Source organism: Pteropus vampyrus, unplaced genomic scaffold (genome assembly GCF_000151845.1).
Source record: "Pteropus vampyrus isolate Shadow unplaced genomic scaffold, Pvam_2.0 Scaffold152, whole genome shotgun sequence".
Taxonomy (NCBI): domain Eukaryota; kingdom Metazoa; phylum Chordata; class Mammalia; order Chiroptera; family Pteropodidae; genus Pteropus; species Pteropus vampyrus.
Genome location: NW_011888933.1, coordinates 906,611 through 913,954, shown reverse-complemented (window position 1 = coordinate 913,954; position 7,344 = coordinate 906,611).

The window sequence follows — 7,344 nt, the reverse complement described above, 5'->3', positions numbered from 1 at the left end:
AATCAAGTGGCCATAAAATGGAAAAGGCAGTACAAAGGTATATAGGATACGGATTCCTTACCCAGTCCAGAACAGGCCAAACAGAGTTGTTATTAACAATCTAAAAAAACTCAGTTTCGGTTTGGCCAGCTCTGAAATCAAGATTACTCAAGTAGACTATCTTGATATGAGCATAGTACTCATATTAATAGTAAAAATATAAAGGTTAAATAATGCTCATCTCAAAGTATACTCTTTGATGGTTACTGAAGATTTAAATAGTCACAGAAATGAGTGTAAACTACAATGGGAAAATTTGGGCATCAGAAATGAAACCATAGCTCATGAGTGGAGTGGCAGAGCTGAGCATTTTTAATGGTGCTGCCTGACAAGCATTTCTTCTCTCTTCTTTAGAATATAGACTATCTGGAAATAGCTTAACAATAAAGCTTTTTATGATTAGAATCTGACCAGTGTGTCCAGGACCTGCCTCACCCCCATCCCTCACTTTGTGAAGCAGAGTCCAGCACTGCTGGCATGTCACAGTCAAAATGAATCTCTGTGGTGATAGACCATTGGTGGCTTGACAGAATTTTATGAGCAGGATTCCTTAATCCTGAATATGTGCGTGAGTTTCAGAGAACACGTGAACACTCCAAATTGAATGAAATGTGTATGCACGAACTTGGAAATATTGAAAAAGAGAGGAAACAAAGCTTTCTTTAGAATACCAAAGACATCTTTGGCAAAAAAAAAAAAAAAAAGGTTAAGAACTGCTATCGTAAAGTCTCACTGATGGTCCTAGTAATACGCCTCTTGCATCAAAATTACTCTAAGTCTCACATACTTCAATTCTAAGATTGTTATTATTAATCATCTCTGATCTTCTATTTCTCCAATGCTGTGCCTAATATTGCAAATATTAATTTCAACATTAAATACTGAATTTCTAAAATTAATCTTTTCTATATGAACGGATGTGCACTTATGGAGTCTGATGTGTGTTCTAATATTTCCTGGACTATTTGAATAACAGTTTTTATATAATTATTTTCTCTCATCATTGTAGTTTTTCCCCCTGTAAGTGTCTTCTCACTTGGGATTTATACATTCTCAAGATTGACAGGTAACCTGCTGTCACCCCCAGCTTGAAGCCCTCTGTTTCTCTTGTGAACCTGAAACACTTAAATTCTTGCCTATTGATAACTGATCACTTTCTCTTGCTCCCTATGTCATATGTTTTCTTTCCTTACTATTTTATTTTCTACTGTTTGCTGCATAAATTTTCATACCCGTATATCTTCTTTCTTCTCATAGATACCACTATTAAAATAAAAGAATCACAACTCATTGTACTTTGTATGTTTCCTAATACTTAATATAATAGCTACTATGCAATTACCTTTCTTTGGTTTATTGTGTAAAAGATATCAAGGTTTTCATGCCCTACAACCTTTGCATCCATTAAATTGATCACTACTGACCCAATTCTTCCTAAGAAAAGAATATCTGTTGTTAGCCAAGATTTGTTTCCATATCTACTATGATCAATAGGTCAAAAACTACAGGTTAGCAATTTCCTGTCTCTTTCTCATTACTCTCTTTTAATAGTGAGTCTCAGATGCAAATGCCTACCGAGGCCAGGCAGATGACATGTCTATGTATATATGATGAAGCTTTTAATAATTCCCAAGACACTCAATCCTATCATAAGGCAAAGAAGCTCGAAAAATGAATGTCTCTGATGCTGTGCAATGTATGTGTAGAAATCGGATGAAACGTTCCTTCAAGAGAGAAGAATAGCTCATTAGTGACCTCAATTAGGTCAGCCCATTAATCTCACAGAATGTCAGTTCCACAACAGAAGCCAAATGAAAGAACCTCCAGAGACATTCACAGGATCCAAGAGTCCAGAGGTCCAGTGTTATTATCAGATGTTTTCTGGTCAATTAAACAATTACTATGACTTCAGGAGTACAACAGTGGGAAAATAAAAGCAGGAAATCAAAAACATGGCCTAATTGGGTATTCATCATGACAAATAAAATCCTCCTTCGGGCACAAAACACAGAGATATGTTTGAATAGATCAGTAATAAAGGGAGGGAAAACAGAAGGGCAAATGCTCTACACATAGGTAGGATGTGAGAATAAAATTCCAGAGGAAACTAGATTAGTATTAAAGAAATTAAAAATAAATTTAGAACATTTGGAAAAGCCTTGCAAATCTTCATAGCTTTCTGGAAGTATATTTTGTCCTTTAAAAAGGATCAAGATATTAGAAAATCAAAAGATGATTCTAGTTGATGTTAAACACAATATGAAAAGTAAAACACTGATATTCTTTATACTTTTCAGTACTTTTAATGTAAGCATGAGAAAATGGTGATTATATAAAACATTAGTTTTATTTTTTTATGTTGTTAATATGCAAACGTAGAAAAGGCTTTCTCTCAGAGTTTTTAGGATACAGGTCTCTTGAGTTTCTGTATCGCTTCCGATCATTGCACTGATTGCTCTTGATTCTAGACTATCTTTCAGGAATGTTTCTATAGTGAACAGCCTTGGATGACAGAGATTGTTTTCCCCTGGAACCAAGAGGAGTTTTGATTACAGCCCTGGAAAATAGAGATACATCTCTTTTTGGAACAAAGGGCATGCTTACCACCTATATTAAACAATTCAGTTTCTCTAAACTCTGGGTTCTGCTTATGTAAGGCAATCTAGTGTGTGTGCAGGTGCCGTTAGTTCCTCTTCATTTTGCTACGTGGGAATTAGGCTCAAGGAATCAGTGTAAAAAAAAAAATGCCGATAATTTGGCTTCTCTTATTGCTGTGAGTATTAAACTGTTCTTTGCCTCTGACCCAGGGGTCTTATGTCTTCTATCAATAGCCATAAAATTTTAAATCTCAGATCATTCTCAGTTTCTGATAAAGTTTACTTCTTAGAGTGTATCTTAATATCTTCTTTTAATGAGTCAATAAAAAGCACATGCAGTGCATAGCTTTGTACACTTTGGCTAAAGCATATGGCTTCTTTTTTTGTTGGTGTAGTCTACTCTTATTTGTCTTGTATGATTCACACTTACTGAATGAATTATATCTTTGGTCCACTGTTAATGATGGAGAGTCATTTATCCAAATTGCCATTTTATCAGAGAAACAGTAGCTTGGGATACACAGTTTAATTGTATTTCAACTCATCTTACCTATCTAGACTAGAATAGGTTTATAGTTATTTTCAAATCTAAGATTGAGACTGTGTGTATCACTTTTGCATGTGGTTTGTATATCAGCTATTTCATCAGAAATTTATTTAATCACTTCAAATTTCCAAAGGAAAGGGTTATATTTTCGCCTCGTATTTCTTTCAATAAATTTGGGGAACAGCTTCAAAAATTACCATTATGCAACTGAAAGGTTACAAGTAAAGATGGAGTGGCAAGGTCACTTGACAATATCAAATAAAGACTCTTTTACCAGTAGTCCAATTGGCTGGCAAAAAGAATGGAGAGAAAACACTCCAGTTTTGAGGTAGGATAAAATGTCTACTTAATATTTAGTTACTAAAAAATTCATAATCACTGCCTCATATTAGTCTGTGTAGATTAACTGTTTCAACACAGAACCATAAATCTCAGGTGCTTAAAAAATAAACAGAAAATCTTGTTGTATATTGGTCCATTATTGGTTGACAGGTAGGTTCAGGCTCCAGGGAATCCTTTAGGGACCAAGGATTCATCATGTGACTGCTCCACTTTCAAAGATCTCTAGTGAAATTTCCACATGAAGACTGTCAACCCAGAGAAGAGAAAGAGTTAGAAGAGGTCAGATATCTTTTCATCATTGTGGCAGGGTGGGTTCCTTGGAAAGCCACTCGGAGATGAAGATTTGTGTTTAGAAAGATTTGGGAGGCTTGTTTTTAAAATCAAAATCTATGGAAGAATGAAAGAAGCATGATTAGGCAGAGCGAGAACTTGAGCTGTGAAGTAATCAAAACAAAAGCCTCAGCTGACCCACAGGAAAACCAGGAGCAGGATGGCCCCTCAGAATTGTCCAAAATTTAGGGTAAGAGGCCAGAACTTTATACTCATATATTGATGAGTCATTGCATGTAAACATAACCCAAGAAGTAAATGTAATCTGTGTGCATGTGTGTGGGTGTGGGTGTGGGTGTGGGTGTGGGGGAAAAACAGCTCTCTTCAGGCGAGAGTAATCACTGGGAGTGGGTATTTATTCACATGTGAGCTGTGAGCTATCAACACTGACAGTGGCTGGTAGAACAAGTACTGTATTTCAATCAAAAAGAGGGAGATCTGGGAGTTATTTTGAAACTGCCATGTAAATATCCCGTTCCTTATCAAACACCCACTTATTACCTCTACTCATTCATTTGTCTTAACCTCATGGGGTCTAGGTTTCACATATCCTCATCTTGCATACCTCCCTCCCCTAACTTTGCTTTCTTTCTAAAGTCATCTGTAACCTTCTTGCCAATTCCAAGGGCTTTGTTGTTACTTTTATTTGTGTAAACCCCTGACAACTCTTGACACTACTGACTTTCCAACTCCTGAAACTCTTCATCTAATCGTTTATGCAATACTCACATTTTTTCCTTCTTGATTATATTGTTTTCAGTTTCTTTGAGCATCTCCTCACTGTGAATATTTCTAAACACTCCACTGTAGGGATTTTCTTTCAATAGCTTCGCCTTCTCTGAATGCTTTGGCTTCAGCTTACCTAGACCTAAATCTCTATGTGGATCAGTGGAACAGTAGTATAGGATGTGGAAAAACAATATAGTTGCTAAAAAGAGAGTCTTTGGAGAGAGAGGTCCTGCTTTTGAATCGTAGTTCTTCAGACTGCTGGCTTTGCAGCCTTGGTATTTTATTAAATCCTCAAAGCCTTAGTTTTTTGGGTCCTTCATGCTTCTGCTCTATACCATGTCACCTGAGATATGAAAAACAGCCCCTTTCAATCATGCATATATAGTCACATATTGTACATTTTCTACTGAAAATTAGAGGAAATAAAGAAAAAAAAAAAAAAGAATGTTGGCTTTATATGTTCTTGAAAATATTTCAGCCTTCCCTTGATCTTTGAAACTCCCTACTTTACTTTAGGGTATTCCTGTCTTAGGCTTTCTGGTCAAACTCAACTCCTCTCACTTTATAATACAATGCAGTTTAACTTCTTTATGCTTTTAAAAATGGAATGTTTTGCTACAAATGCATGTTACCATTACGATCAAAAATTAAAAGTAAGAAAAATCTCTCCAGTCCTAACCTCTCACCTGGCCTTAAGTTCTATATCTCAAGAGACTATAAGATGTCTCCACCAGGCCAAGTAGAATTCACAAATATGACTATTCTCTCATTAACTTTCTTTTCCACCTATTCTTTTAAGCCTTTCTTTTTCCTTAATTGTTTTCTTCTATTGTAATAGGTCCTGGACTCAGTGCTGGGCCAATCAGTGAAATCTTATATTTCCCTTCTTTTAATGTGTTCCAATGGTAAGTAACGAGAAAGACATTATGACATTTAAAAAAAGTGTGAAACTTAGAATTCAAAACCTCTTCCAAGCACCCAGTGAGATAATACATATGAGCTATTGAGCACTATTTATCAGATATTGATATATATTAGCTTTTATTTCTAAGAGCTTCGAAACTCATCAAAAGCTTTGCTTAACGTATTTTATTTTGAGAAATATGCCCAAAATTGTTTGAAGAAATATGTTCCTAAAGGGCTATAAATAATAAAACACATCCTATGCTTATTGTGAGCAACCTCTAAAATGGCCCACAATGATCCCCACCTTTGGTATTCAGGCCCTTCTCATGTGATCCCTTCTCCTTGAGTGTGGGCTGGACCTAGTGACTCACTCCAACAAATAGAATATGGCAAAAGCGATAATCGCTTCTGAGATTAGGCCGCAAAAAGACTATGACCTCTCTTTCTCTTCTACCCCAACCCCCTCTCTCTCTCTCTCTAGCAGCCACGTTGTCAACACTCCTATACAGAGTTCCCAATGGCAAGGAACTGATGTCTCTGATTAACGATCAGTTAGGACCTGAGGCCACTCAATAGCCACATAAGTGAGCTGGGAAACAGAACCTCACTGAGTTGAACCTTGAGATGATTGAAACCCTGGCCAACACCTTGATTGCATCCTTGCGAGAGGCCTGAGCTGGCGAACCAGAATGAGCTGTATCAAGATTCCTCATCTATAGACACTATAAGATGATGTGTTGTTCTCAAAAGCTGCTAAATCTTGGTTAATTTGTTACACAGCAATGGATAACGAATATAGCCCTTTGAAATACTACCCTTAAATATAATGCATAAACTACATATTAAATGTTTTATACTTATTGTAGCATGTAACCAAACAAATTATTTAATATTTTTAAATTGGTAATATTTTCCATATACATTTATCGGTATATCTACATGTTTATAATTTTACTATGTGGTAATGTCATCATAATGATACATTCCAATTTTCATAATGATTAATAGTGTGCATTCTCTGGAATCAGACTGCCTGAGTCAAATTCCAATGACCTGGTGCAAGTTACTTAACTTCTCTGTAAAATTGAAAGAATAATAACATTTACCTCAAAGGTTTGTTACAAAGATTAAAGAAGTTAAAACGGGTGAAATATTTGGAATAGAGCCTGACACATAGTAAAAATATCAACAAATGCTAGCTTACTTTAAAATAATTGTATTTTTTGTTGTTCTGTTTTTGGGTATTTTAGTTGTAACCAATTGTGCTGCCTTCTAACTATGTCATTCATGCCAACTGCTCAGTTGCCTCTGGGTTTCCTGTTGCTGTGTTTTGTCAGGCTGTCTTGTTGGAACACTCTGCAAATCTGTATCAAACACCCAATGCCTGCCACTTCCTTGAATGCCAGTAGTACAGAAAGAGTAGAAGAATTCAAGAGAGATCTGACTTCAAATTTGGCTCTTCCGCTTCCTAGCTTTGCAGTGACGGGCAAATCACTTTCCTTTTCAGGGTCTCAGTTTCCTAATCTAAAAATGAAGTTAACAATAAGTATCACTTAGGGTTGTTGAAAGCATTAGAGATAATGTTTTTTAAGATGATATATATGAAGCCTCTGGCTTATACTACCAAGTCTCTGGCTATTTCTATCAAGATGTGGCTAACCTCCCCAGATGCTGTATCTTTTCCTCTGGATTTAGGCTCCTTCTCGGAACCTTCTGCTGGGACTGCCTCTTTCTCCATGTGGTGTAACAAAAAGGATTTATTTATTTAAAAATGGTTGATTATATTCTCAAATGGCTACGGTAGGCAACATGGCTTCATATTAAAAATTATCACCCCTCAAATGACGGCAAGGA